Source organism: Nipponia nippon, unplaced genomic scaffold (assembly GCF_047370975.1).
Source record: "Nipponia nippon isolate SJK-2023a ecotype South Korea unplaced genomic scaffold, ASM4737097v1 scaffold_5, whole genome shotgun sequence".
Taxonomy (NCBI): domain Eukaryota; kingdom Metazoa; phylum Chordata; class Aves; order Pelecaniformes; family Threskiornithidae; genus Nipponia; species Nipponia nippon.
In genome coordinates, this window is record NW_028262369.1 from 76,920,065 (window position 1) to 76,934,970 (window position 14,906).

The following is a 14,906-nucleotide window of genomic DNA, read 5'->3' on the forward strand; positions in this document are numbered from 1 at the left end:
ATTTGTTCCATGTATCCCAATAACACCTGTCCCAGGTGATACTTTGGTAGTATCCACCAGAGAGAACAGAGCAATTAATTTCTTCTTCCAAAAGCTCTCCTGTCCTTTCCTGTCTTGTCTAAGGAAGGCTGAAGTGCCCCAACATAGATACTTCACCTTTTTTGTCTGTGAAGTGCAATATACTTTTCAGCAGCTGTTGTTCTTTCCAGATTATTCCATTCAGAATTCATAGTGTGAAGCACAAGGACGGGGTGAGGGTTAGCGGTCAAAGTCTGGTTACGTCCAGCTTTGCTCTGTAGCTCTGTGTGAAGTTTCCACTGGGCACTGTGTGGCCTGACATCGGTAGGCCTGAGTCATAGAATCACAGAATGGTTTGGGTTGGAAGGGACCTTTCAAGGTCATCTAGTCCAACTCCCCTGCAATTGGCAGGGACATCTTCAACTAGATCAGGTAAGCACGGACAAATCCGGCCCTTTCAGTCAATCAATCACAAGAAGTTATACAGCTCAGATATATTCCCACTGAACAAAGATACATATTCCAAGTGCAACCAGAGTATAAACTCTTAATCTGCTGATTTTCCTTGAACAATGTGTTTAGACAGTACCCTATTATTATTTTCTGTTTATTCTGATTTCAGTACCAGGAAGGTGACACTGGGAAATGGCTAACCACACAGCATTTCTGGCTCTTATAGCATACTTGCATCACTACATTCCTGTAACAAAATCCTAGTTCTTACCTACTGGGACAGATGGAGTCACTGCATCAGTAAGGAAAGCTGGGGAGGTCACAGTAGTTCCCGCATCGTGTGACAAAGAGGGTACACGCCTCAGGCTGCCATGCTGCTATGGGGCTGCTCTTTCACATTGTGCTGAAAAGGTGAATTCAGCAGAACTTTGATATTTTAAAAACCAGCAAGCTAGTGAAAGAAGATCCTTTCACTGAGGTACTCTTTATTTCTGCAGCTGTCTCACCTGTCCCCTCACTGAGGCATCCTTATGGGATATCATCCATTAATCAATTCCTTTCCTTCCTGCTATTTTGTAACCAGTGTTTACATGTGTCATCCCGTGTCTCTATTGTCCTTAATCCTCACTCGCACCCTCCCACAACACCAACACAGTGAGATATTGCAGCAAAGGACACGTCATCCACATTCACAACTAAATCTATAACACACTGGACCATTTTCAAGGCTTACAGAAGTGGGTGTGACAGCCCTATGTTAGTCCAGTCTATTAACTACTGATCACACTTTTAATCTGTTCTTGCTGCATGTTTTATTCAGGGGTTCTTGTCATGCGTATCAATGTGAGACATCTCTTTCGTAAATAAAGGACTGTTTAGATCTTCTCATAAATAACAACATAGAGTTAAAGTTGTCCTGATGAATATAATACGTTGGTGAAATGCTCATTCTCAGATATGTCTTTGATTCATGATGCTTGCAATATACTATGTTATCTAAACCAACTGCTGCCCATCAGCTTGTGTTCTCAAATACCTGCTAAAGAACATTAGATATTGGCTGCTTCTACTGAACAGAAACATGGAGCAGAAAAATGTATGTCCCTCAGTTTCCCAATTCACCATGAAATTAATCACTGTTTTTTATCTGCTAGTGATGTAAATTCAGATGCTGCGACTCTCACTCAAAAAGTTTTCTTTACTTCTTAGATAGAGAGCAATGAAGAATAGCAGAGACAGGAGAAAAGGTACAGATTAAAGTAATATCATGCTATGCCCTCGTTTTAGCATATGTTTATCTGCATCAAACCAACCGAAGTTTACCTTGTGTAGATAGAACAACAGGATGGAAAGCGACTGAAGTAAGGTTACAGGAATTTTCATCAGGAAAGTGTTCAATTCTAAGGGCATTGATCGAAGCTGGAGAGGAGGGATCATGGCAGGAGAAGGAAGGGATCATGCTGGCTAACATTGCGGGGACACAGAGAAAACGGTGGGGAGCTATCCTGAGACCTGTTAAAAAGAAGCTGGAACTTGAGCTAGGAAAAAACGGTGAGGCAGCTGAGTTTTTGAAACAGTACTGAGAAATAATACTTCTGGCATTAGAGGCAACCGACCTTTTTGCTGTCTTAGTTCTAACTGGTTGCACTTCGTATCATGCCCTGCCTGTCCTCACTGGGTTTGCAGATGACACATGCAGCTCGTACTCTAACTCTCTGTGTGAATCCAAACCAGACGGAACATTTTGGGAGCATTTCCTGTCTTTTGAACAGAAAGGAAGCCCTGGTTAAATGGAAAAAAAAATGTAGACACTCTCTCTACTGCACCCCTTGTGACCCAAGAGGAGGAAACAGACTTGCCATCAGTTTCATAGCCCAAGACGCTCCTATGGCAAGTCTGCAGTCCTGATCAATGGGAGGTTCTTGTTCATCCAGCAACGTGAAGTCTGATGTAAATAGCTACAGTAAATTAAGCTCTTATGAAAAGTCTTTAATTAAATAATCTTTTATATTTATTTGCTGATGATTGTCTCAGTTTCTATTTTTCCTTTTTCCAGCTCCAGCTCTTTCCCTGCCACTGCCTCAGGCTCTCTCCTCTGCTGCTGCTTTTCCTCAGACTCACAACATCACCCAGAACCTGCTGAGAGTGCCACCAAGAGAGGCATCAGTGAAACCAACTGGTAGGGTGCTCTTTCAGTTACTACACTCAAATACCAGGTTCTTGTCTGCGTTTTCCAAAAAGAAATTAAAAGAATAGGAATTGATGCTTATGTTTATCAGTTGAACTCAAATCCCACTTGGCTCAATTATAAAATATGCAGCTGAGCACACTGCAACATTTAGACAGAGCTCTGGTTGTCGAGGTGTTTGTCTCTAAACTGAGTAACAACATGGCCTTCTCCTAGAATATCATCGGTATGAATGCAAATTGTGTTTTACCACTGCACCAAATTTTGAAGCTAACAAACCTTCTCTGAGCAGTGTACTGTAACTTCTGTTCCATAATTAAACCAGAACCACTGTCCCGGACAGGTTCACTCAGCTTTGCCTTTCTTTGAGTAATACACCTTCAGTCCAGTGCCTTGTTTTGATGTATTACAATGATAGACTGAAGAGTTCATGTAATATATCATCACAGTCAGCTGTTGCTGGACGCCAAGGATTGAGAGACTGAGCCAGCGGTTTTTCTGATGTATTCTGGTAATGCATCACCAGATGATGGAAACTGATAATGTATTACTACAAAATGACACCACCCAGAAAAGAAAGAGTCCAGAGGTGCAGGTTCTGTATAATCAGGCATTCAAAGTATGAAACAGGGCTGCAAACTCCTGGAACAAGATGTTGGTAATAAATCAGCTTTCTATAGTAATACATTAGCAATGTGGCTACACAGGTACACAGACACTGTTGTGTGTACTCTGATTTCCAGTGCCTCTTTCTGATGCTGCTTTTGTGTAGATCAATGATAACCCTAGCAGCAGTTTTACCTTCGCTTCCCTTACAACTAAATAGTTCACAACGCAAGCAACCCAGAACAAGGGACAGAGCAGACTTATATTGTCTCAACAGACTCAAAGAGCTGGGATTCCTCCTCAGTTTGGAGTACCATTAGAGCCACTCGGGTGCTACATCTCTACTCGTAGCTCTTCCAAATACTTTTTTTTGTTAAATGCACTACTGTTTATAACTTTGTATGTGTAAATGTCATTGTATTTTTGGCAAACCCTTGAAGATAAATAGGTCCTGCCCTCAAACTTTACTCTTTATTTATGGAAGGCTTACACTGCAAACAAAGGCTAAGTATATTTTACTAACAGTAAGTATACTTTTCTATCTGTAGTCAGATATTATAAATCATGGGACTACAAGATATTAAGTATGGTTTTGTGGCATGTGAGTCTGAGTCAAAAATATTTCAGCCTCATATATATGAAGGTCCATACCAGTACAACTCAATCTGCTAGCTCAAATTTAATCAAAGATTTTTGAAGAGAAGCTTTGCCTGGCAGACTTCATATTGGATCAGGTAGTTTCACAGCCTATCTTCTCATAGCCACCACAAGGCTAGCATAAATATTGTGCCATGTGCTGTGACTTACTCTGCAGAACAGTGATTGTGTGCTCATATTTCATCCATTACCAGTACTGTCATTTATTGTCTTCGTCTTTGGTACTCCAAGGAGCTGAAGTTTTCAACCCCTGCCTGCCTTTCATCTCAAAGCCAATGCTTAGCACTTTGCAAGGGCAAGCTCCATAGAATCACATCTGTAATTTATTTCCTGCAGTTGATTGTGGGTACAAAATTCCAAGTGCAAATGATCTGAATAACCCACCAAAGATTTCTTGATTTTACAGAAACACAAGAATTTTCTGTGCTTGCTTTTTCAGACCACCTCATTTGGTCCTCAAGATTATATACATGATTGGCAATCAACCTTGAAGCACCACAGAAACATTTTACTCAGTCTTAACTGCTCATCTTTTATTTTACTTTTATTTTTAAAGTATTTTTGCTTTTACTTTAAACATTCTGGCTAACATGTATATAGGGCAAAAGTTCACTTATCAGGAGTTATGCTTGCAAGGGACCAATGGAGAGTGTCAGGTATACGTTGCCTCTGTGACACCATTTTGCCACAGTTAAATAATGATCATTAATATCTCCTTGAATGAGACTCCATGGCAATTGTAGTTCTGAACATGCAATCAGCTCATTTATGGCCTAACAAGTGTTGCCCTGAGCCTAACTAACACTCAACCGTTTTTGTAAAATTCACCTTATCTGCTACTATTAGATACTAGATGGCACTTCCTCTTTTAATTTTTGGCACACAACAAGCATCTCATCTCCACTCTGTGTATGGAAAAATCACAAAATTTGTATTTAGCTCTCGTCATAAACTTGGACAATATGACAATTTTCTAATCCAAATAATTGTTTAAGATTATTACAATGATAATTACTGCGCTGATAATAACACATTATTTCAGCTGACAATACATTAGTTCCTTAGGGAGATAAACTGCAAGGCCAATGGATTTATCTTGATAACAAAATGGATTGCTGTTAACTATGATTGTAATTTTTCCATCCATGCACAAAGAAATCTCCCATTGAGTTCATTGTCTTTTGACTGACTGCTGGTAAGAGTTTTCTCTACATATACCTAACAGGACTGGATCCTGAACTAGTGCAATATCGTTATTGTTATTCTGCTATTGCCTAAACAAGCTCCAAAAGCCTATACCTTTTCTTAGCACTGTAGGAGTAGGACTTCTGGCTTTGAAAATGCCTCTTACAAATTATGGAATGCAAGACAAATAAGGGATAAAACCAGCTGTGAGTCTATTAGGATTTTACAGAGTAGATTCATAAATGAGAACACAAGTCTTAACCTAACTACTCTTTCCTGTATGTAGCAGCAGAGAAGAGATGCCTCTACATCCATGATCTTCCACCATTAAACCAGAGCTTTCGCTATACTGGTGATACAAGCTTTGGACATTACCGTTCCAGCCTCTGATTATGATTTTGGGCTGTAGCAAGTAATATCTTTTATCCCTGATTTTTATTCTCATTCTGAAAATTATCTAAGGACACTTGATCAAGAGCAGGATCTTTCACAGTGATCATGTTTTTGTAGGAAAGCAAATGTACAGAACTGTATTGTTAAAAATCTCCAGCCCAAGTGTCTTCAAAGAGCTTTGGAACAGACCCCGAGTCTTTACTTAACACTTACTTACCAAAACTGTTATAATCAAAAACTGTTAATACATGGGGTTTTTTAGTTCTTCTGCTTCATCTCTCTCTTGTATATTTATCACTGTGCTGTGCTGGCTTTCTTACTTTGTCTTTACAGCATACCTTTTTAAAAAAATAAATTAATTAATCTAGGTTAAGAATAGTATAAAATTCTTTGGAAATTTTGATAATTGTCATGGACATTTATTTGCTAAAAAATACATTTGACACCACAAGACTAACATTAATATGCAAATCAGTGGACTATAAAATTCATTTTGGTGCCTCCAAGGCAATATTTTTATAAATACAGAAACATAATCATGCATCCTCCAGAGAACTAAAAATAATTATACAAATTTACAACAAAGCCCAAGGCAGTGTCTCCTTTTAACTCTCTGTTTTTAATATCATTTAAATCTTGTTAAAACTTAATTACCAATTCTCTTCTGTAATAATTTAGGTGGAAGAGCTGAGGTCTAAGCTTGCTGTTTGAGAGAGAGAGCTTCATCAGAGAAACAAAGACACCAAGGCACAGATTGACAAAACAGGACAGTGCAGAGAAAAACTTGATAAAGGAAAAGTCATCACAGATTATAAGAACAGAATATACATACATCTATTAACATCCACATAAACTGGAACTGAGCTGATGTCTTGTATGATGGTAAAATAAATACGCCAGTGTATATATAAACCTAAATATAATATTTACATCTATGCATACATACTTATGTATATGTGGCAATTTATTCGTTCATACTGATATAACTCAAGCTGTATCCCCCTGGAAGGGAAGTCGCAGGACCAATGCTTTCATCCTCTGTCGCTGTTCCCCAGCTGTTCTCTGTCTGAGAGATGGTGGCTGCTCAGAGCAGCTGTAAAAGTGAGTAGCTCTAGGTTCAAAGCTGGCCTGGCTACAGGGTTTAGGCAATGTGTGGAGTAGGCACATTTTATGGGGCATTTCTATTGTTTGAATACCTGTGGATCCATGGTTTTTTTTTAAGGCTGCACTTCCGAACAAGGTAATCTGTTCTATTTCTCCATGGCTGATAGAAATGGGTACAATGGCAACTCTACCTCTGTGTCAGAGGTATGAGGTCAGGGAGAGGGCCTCACCTTTGTATCCTGAATAAAGCACCTGGTAAGCAATTGAAAAGAAATGTTGCACTGTCAAAACTTGTTTCTTTGGACTGATTTACAGAAGATTTTCTACCTGTTACTTTTTTATGTGTTTGTCCAAATATCCCAGCAATGTCTTCTCTCTTTACATTAAAGGTAAAGCAGAGAGTAGAGCACACGGCTTCTCTGCACTGTGGTGCTGCCCCCCACCTCCTCCTCTTCCCACCAATTTCACCTTTGCTGCCACAAAAAATGAGAAATCTAGAAAACAGGGTAGCTTCTTGATTTCCTCCGTCAGTGATACACATCCCATCGACATGGAGGCTGCTGCCTCAGGTCTTTTCTTTGTGTCATGTTTGCCAGCTAGTGTTTAGTAACAAGTGTCACTGTCTGCTCCTCTGCTTTGAACTAGAACACATTTCTGTTAGCCTTCACATCCAACTGAAAGCAGCTTTGCATTGATTTAATTCACCCTTTTTAGTATGACCATACTCACAATGAGGGATGTGCATCCAAACTTCCAGCTATTGCACAATTGCCACTGGGCATAAATTCAAGTGATTTGGCACAGCATCTGGTTGGGAATCAATTCCCATTGGTTCATTCTGTCCAGTGCATGCATTCCTTTTGATTGAAATGCCAGGCATTTGTTAGCATAACTGACGCTGGTGACAGTCATCCTCACAGCGCTTCTCTGTGCTTTCAGATTGCGTATTCATTGAGTGTTAATGGAAATGAGAGATGCAAAATATTAGAGAAGGCAGTATGTTACAGATTTCACATACTTGCCTTATTGCATTAACAAATAACCTGTTCATTTGCAAATATACAAATTCATCATATTTGTGACTGACACTTTGTATGCCTCAATTTTTCCTAGAATGATAATGCTTAAACTTTAAGATGTCAAAATTATGTTTTTATTTAACTGCATAGACTACTCACAAATCTTGTAGCTTTCATGTAGAAATGCTATCCTTCAGAGCTAGAAGTATGGCATATATAATAAGCCTCTTTAATTTGTAAAACCTTGAAATTTAAATCAAGTGTTAAATAGACTGTCATTTGCACCTGTGCAATTGAATTTGAAGTTGAGGGGTTTCCTGAGCTGGACCAGGTTGCAAATATGTTGGTTTCATTGGGCTGTAAATATATTTGCTTCTAAACATTGTTTGCCATGCAGCACGACCACAGCAGGTGTGAAAATGGAGGTGTGATATTTTCCAGGTTGTTGCTAGTCAGGCAGAAGTTACGAAAAAGCTACAAGAGTCTGAAGATGACCTTGCTAAAGCTGACCCTGCTGTTAATGCAGAAAATGCTGCCTTAAATATTTGAAATACAATAACGTGTCTCTGTTTTTTGCTCTGAGGTAGAATGATTAGAATTTTTTTCCCCCAGTTGTAAGTTCTGGATCTATACTTCTTACAACTGAGCTTTGCAATCTTGTCAGCTTTTAGGTAAGCCTGATGGAGCTGAGAACTTTTCTGAACCTACTTGAGCTGTAACCAATGTGACACAGCACCATGGGGCCTTGTGTCTCCAGGGGGAAAAGTCCAGAGGACTGAGGCTGGAAAACTGCAAAGATATACCTGGAGAAGGTAATTGAAAAAGTGATGTGAGCACATTTAAGAAATGTGATTTATTTGAACAGTCCAACTAAATGAGGTTTTATTGCTAGGTATAGGTTTTCTAGTGATATTTCAAGAAAATATCAAAGATCACAGAAATGGCAAGAGCTTGTCAAATTCCAAAAATGTTCCCAAGTTAATTACAAGCCCCTTTGCCATCTTATTTCTGCAAAATGTGACATATTTAAGCATTGCCAAAGAATATGCTTCTTAAACGTCACTCTGTTTTTAGGAAACATAAAGGTTCCAAGATGTACATCAAAAACCCAGATTCCCCAGATGGGTGCCACAGAAAATCTTTCTCCAAAGAAGCTTCAGAAATTTCAGTCTAATATGTACTATTAATGCAGCTCTGTGACAGCTCTTGAGAGGGCTGTCATTATCAGGCTTGTTTGGACTTTCCTACGTCAGACAACCACAGGCTGCGAACTCAGAGCGTTCAGCCTTGCTTGCTGTAATGTACTTTATGTAGGCAGTCGTAAGAGGAGCCAACACCTACCCGACAGTGTACCCTGTTCTGGCCGTGCCTTGGAGGCCTGCAATTCCCAAATAATGCCCACGTGTGAAAAGGGAAAAAAAGCTCCCGTTTGCTTTCCTTGAGGCTTGGGAAATACTAACTTTTATCATTCTGCTGAGCAGCTGGTGACAGCAGTGCTGAAATGCCGAAGAGGTAGATAGTGGGAGGTTTACAGCATGCCTGTTTACATTGCCTCTTCTCCTTTGTGCTGGATTCCTCTGTAGCACATCCTGTCCATTCATCACCAAGCAATAAGATACAGTGTCCAAGAGAAAGTTGCTTCAAGTGAAGGATTAATTTCATACCACGTAAAAAAGATGGCTAGTGATACTGCGTGAGGGGAACACTTATCATGCTGATGAATTTCATGTACCTGATGGTGTCAGGCACCAAAGGTTTGGTTTCAACATTGCATCCTTTGCAACTCTTGCAAGCTCTGAGGCCCAGTTAAGCACCAGCACGTTTTAAAGATGAAGCCTTGCTTCATGGGATGACATGGTAGATTGAATCCTACCTACTCTGTGTAAAGTTCCGATCCTCAGTCATTCTGTAGTAGCTCTGATGAGATACAGAGTAGAGAGTAAGGTTCCAAAGACTTACAGTTGTTATATATCAATAGCTGTTAACTGTGGAGAGAAAGGGCATTTTTTCATTAACGCTAAATGGATCTTTAACATATAGATACTAAATTTCCTAGAAGATAAAGAATTTTCTTTGTGCCTCACATCCCTGAAAGGGAAAGCGCAAACATTTTCAGAAGCTTTCATGGGAGGAAAAATATGGTGGATTTCTTTTCTAATTGCCAGGAGCAGTGTAACTGCACAACCTCTGCCGACGGGTTAGGCTGAGAATAAGACTAGATGACACACTGGATGCCTTCAGATGGGTGAAGTAACAGTTATTGTGAGTGGTGTTGTGACAGTCCCCAGTAGCAATACTGCAATCATAGTATAGCAGACACTTACAGTGTCAAGGCGGTGTTCCTGCCTCTAGTCTCTGCTCTTTTCTCCAGTTATGCGCTGCCTAGCCCAGGTTATATAAACTTAAACGATTGAAAATATAAATGAAGAGAGTTCAAAATGCACATCAGGAAAAAGACACACTTCCCATCATATTAGACTGCAAAATGCTGTTCTGAGTTAGGAAGTAAGCATGCTAGCTCTGCCTCTCTTTAATTTGGTGGTGTTGTAAAGAACAGAGTAATTACAAAAATACGCTTGACAGTTCTGAGGTGAAGAAGATACTGACATACACTTTGCAGATTGCTCTGTTCCCCTTGGTGCAATGGAAAATCAAAGGCTTATGATAGTGGTCCTTACTGGTTTAAAATTGTTTGAGACAGGTGTGGGGGAACACATGTTTAGGGTTCGATCTCTTCAGATGTCATTATCTGTATCTTTGAGAATATAACCCCAGTCTTCCAATGAAAGGAGTGACTGGAAATTTGTTGATGGCCATACAAAGTAACCGCATACTGAAATTAAAAAGTAAAATAATTGACCGTTACAGCTGACCATAAAACTGCTGAAAGCCTCAAAAGGGTATGAGTTTTTCTGCTGTCTGTCTTCCAGTATGCTTTAAGGCAGTGTCTGTTCAGGGCTGCACACGCAGCCTTCTGCAGAAGTCCCATGTGGGAACACAAGGCATGCCAGGAAACCCTATGTATGAAGATCATATCTTGACTACTGCATAGGTGGAGTTTTAGTTTATCCTGAGTTATTAATCATTAATAGTTCTGTAATCAGTTCTATTGCAGGGATTATTCATGCCACTACTTGGAAGACCTAGTTTGATCTATTGATCAATGAAGAAAATAAGACAAATCAAGTTGTTGCTTAAAATTAAGTTAAAGATTGACCACTGGAGTTAATACCTCATTTAGATTAAACATTTAAGTTACATTTCTGCAAAGTAATGAATCTAAAATATTTTGTTACTTTGGTTTCTTACTGATCTATTTCAGAAAAACGACAGTCCCTGGTGAATAAAAGAAATAAATTATTGCACGTTTCAAGTGGAGTTCATGTTAGTAAATCAGTCATTAGTCCAATTAAATAATGTTTGTCTCCAGAGATTAATTGTTTCCGATGTCTGGAACAGCTAGAATATCCCTAGGATCACAGACATTTAAAACAGTGATTGCAAAACACGTTTTTGAGATATACAATATTTGCATAGCTTGCATGTAGAATAAAAGCTTTGTTTTGTTTTTCTTTATGAGACTGTTGTTAGCAAATTGCTAGATTACCCAGAAGACTTGTTGAGATCAGAGAACAAGCCTGCATAAAAAGGTCATGCCTAATACTAAAGATACTCAGAACTGTGGGCTTAAAAAAACATCATTATCCATTTGAAAATAGCAATAGGAGCCATGGGAAAATAGTATCCTGCAGTCAGTCTGAACATACTGACGTCAGTGGGAGTTGCTCATGAAAAGTAAAGGCCAGAACTGAGTGTTATATGCTACATGTTGACAGTCTTACTGAAGTAAAACTGCAATATTCCCTCAGGTTGCCCTTTAGAATTCGTAATTACTTTTTTCTTTTTAACAAACATAACAAAACAATGAAATATGTGAACTGTATTTTGCTTTCTGTGTATGTGAGGTCACTTATTTAATTTTGTCTGTACTAATACATTTTTTAGGTCTTACTAGTTAAACCTCAGGATACTGCGGTTACATGAGGGAGATACGGAAAAAGAGTGGGAGACAATTTATTGGTAAAGACAGACTTGTGTTCTCAGGTCACAATAAACTTCAGTAAAGGGAAAGTTTGGAAAGAAGAACAGATTTAGTGTCAGAAGAAATATCCAAACTAACATACAAAATATATATAAAAAGCAGATTTGAACCATTTTTTTACCATTGCTGGTAGAACTTATCCACTTAACCACAACTTATCAAGCTGGTATCTTTGTGGCACATACTCAAATTTCCACAAGCTTCAAATTTTATTACCTGATTAGTAAATCTTCACACGTCTCTTCCTTTTTTTTTTCTTTAGGTAGATGGATTTCTGCAAAAGCTTATTAATTTTGATAAGGAATGCATTTTTGCAGTTATTGTTAAAACTGTAAAAGAAGATTATCTCCGTGACCCAGAGTTCAATGCAAAATTTGTGCAAGCAAAATTTCAGCTGCTGCTGCACACAGTGCTTGGGTTGTTAACATCATTAGAGTCCAGGAGGTAGGAGTTAAACTGGTATAAACTTCTTCAGCTTGACATTTTAAAATTTTGCTTCTTTCAGCTCTTCTTTTGTTAACGCAAAGAACTCACTTCATGCTTATAGCCATTAAAGGTACTACAGAATAAATGTTTTGAATGTCATAAATTATTTTTATACTGTGTTGTGTATCCTGGCTATGCTTCATTTGGAGGTTTCTGACCTTCCAAAAATAGCTCAGCAGAACAGTCTCTGCACGGAGACCCAGAAGATCTGAATTTAATCCTGGTTCTCTCACTGATCTGCAGGGTGACCTTGGGCAATCTGTGTGCCATTTTCCTGCTTGCTAAAATGAAAATAATACTACTTACGGCCTTTGCAAAGCACTTTCAGAACAGAGCATATGAATCGATAATATCTTCTCCGTAAGTATGTGAAATAGCAGAGGAAACTCTTCCCACTTGCATTAGTGCACTTTTAGCATTTAGAAATGTGAAATTATAAAGATTATTGCATGGGAGGGAGAAGCTCAGAAGTGTTCCCCTAATCAATAAGTTGCCAGCTGGAATGCAAAGGAAAACAGCACTAGGGTAATGTACCATTTAGTGTAACAAAGAAAGAATAAAATATATGTTTTCAGTGTGAGTATGGCGGCTACCAGTGCAGTCATACTGTATTATATTGCTGGCTTGCTTGCTTGTGCTGTAGTAGAATAGTATAAAACATAAACGGTTTGAAATCGCTACATTAGTTTTCAAGACTTTCCGTTTTCCTGGAGAGATCTGTCAGTTTAGATAGAAGAGGAAAGCTAGAGTGAAGTGCTTTGGCCACGTGTGCATGCCTTGCTCTGCATGCGGGGACTTCCTTCCCCCTGGGATGCTGCTGTAGCCTCCCCCCGCAGATAACCAGCACAAGTTGTCTTGGCACAGCGCGGTTTACAAGGACGGCAGCAGGCACAATTTTTCACTTGTGTCCGTAGGCATGCTGACCTTCTGCAGAGCCTTTTTGTGGTCCATGCAGATGGATGAATTGTGCTTGGGTAGTGTACATTGCTTGTATACTGTCTCTTAGGATTTTATAACAGCATTTTATAGCAAGCACTGCACAGGTCCAGTGTCATCTACGGTGCAGCCTAGGTGAGCGCCGGCAGTAATTAAAATATTTTAAACTATCTGCTTAATTGCATTAAAAATACACTGATGGGCTTGCACTGTTTGAATGATCTTCAGGAAATTATTAGGTTAAAACAATTCAATTCCCTCTTGGCAATATGTTTAACTAATTTACAATGTTTGTTCTGTGAAATACAGCTGGTCTTTATACTGTTTGTTAGTCTCACCTGTAGCAGAGCCCTACTACTACTGAGCCTGCAGGTTCCTCCTGTTCTTCTTCCCTCCGCTTTCTCATTGCTGCCTGCCAAGCTCTTCATTGAAGTGGAGACTTTGGGAACAGTGCATGAGAGAAGGAAATGGGGAGTGAAATCCAGCCCTCTTCCTTCCCAGCCACGCTTGGAGCTTTGGCCCTGGGCGAGGAGGAAAGCTTGTGCCAGTTAGTGCCCATGCACTCTGGCTCCATGCCCAGCATAAATCACTTGTCAGCCAAAGGACCAAAGTCTCTTCTACCAGGGGAGAATGATGAGATGTTGTCCTGTGAATCTGGCTGAAGCCGGGTAACAGATTTTCACTTCCAGCTGCCTCTTATAGCTCCTCAGCTGGGAGTATCTGCTTGCCCCTGGTTGAGGCCCTGTAACAGAGCACAAGCATTTCCATGTGCTTTCTCAGTGGTGGCATTAGGTAACATAGCTGTATTGCAAGGTGGCCCTTCCCAGATAAACAGAGGTAGCTTCCAGGCCCAGGTGCCTCAGGAGCCATTCAGAGGGCAATGGGTGAATAGGGACTTGTCTACTGGGAGTGGTCTGACATGGCCACCTGGGGGACCTTTCCTGTAGGGCTGCTGTGGAGGCACAGGGCATGGCATGGCAGCTGCCTATCCCAGCTCCTCCAAAAATGGGGACGCTACAACTACTCTGCAGGCACAGAAGGCAGTGTTGACCATGCAGGGCTCAATCACCCCTCTGCCTCTCTGCCAGGAAAAAGGCACTGGAAACGCAGAAGAGAAAGGCTCCTAAAGGTACAGATAGGCATTGTAGACTAGTGGGCTTGCTTTGATTTTCATTAAGCATAGATTAAAGTCAATCCTTTAACAGACGTTGGAGTCAGCGTATCATGAAGATTACTTGAATATTCCATCCCTGCCACATGGGCAAACTTCAGTGGGTAGTTTGTACTGCGCCCCACCCTTTCTGTTCAGAAATCCCCCTTACTATTTAATTAAACTGCCTGAATGTCTCCCAAAAAACACCGTGTAAGTATCTAATAATCTGGATTACAAATATTGGGATAGTATGAGGTAATACGATTAGATTATCTCAGCATAAACTAAAATAAGACTGTAATGTTTATCCATTTTGCTTGATATATGTGCAAAAAAGAAAATTTGCTGTTGGGTGTGGTACAATGTTTATGATTAAATGCTTTATTCATACTTGTATGTCAATCTATTAGTGTGCTGTTAATTCAAATGTTACTATGATGTATTTTATCGCCATTAGCACATTTATCACAGGTAGATGTGAAACTTAGACAAAGGTGTACATTCTCATTAATGATGAGCAGCCTATTCATCTTACTAGAGTGTAATTAATGTTAGTTACAATACTTAATTTTTCACTGTTTGTCATGGTGCATATTTAGCATTTCT

The 14,906-nt window shown here is 39.6% G+C and overlaps 1 long non-coding RNA gene across 1 annotated transcript; it reads left to right on the plus strand.

Annotated features, from left to right (window-relative positions):
* The first annotated feature begins 2,527 nt into the window (after positions 1–2,527).
* On the plus strand, positions 2,528–12,146 carry LOC148052347 (uncharacterized). The gene is made up of 3 exons (XR_015698651.1): positions 2,528–2,650; positions 8,288–8,435; positions 11,988–12,146. It is a non-coding gene; the product is annotated as an uncharacterized LOC148052347 (long non-coding RNA).
* Positions 12,147–14,906: the final 2,760 nt, after the last annotated feature.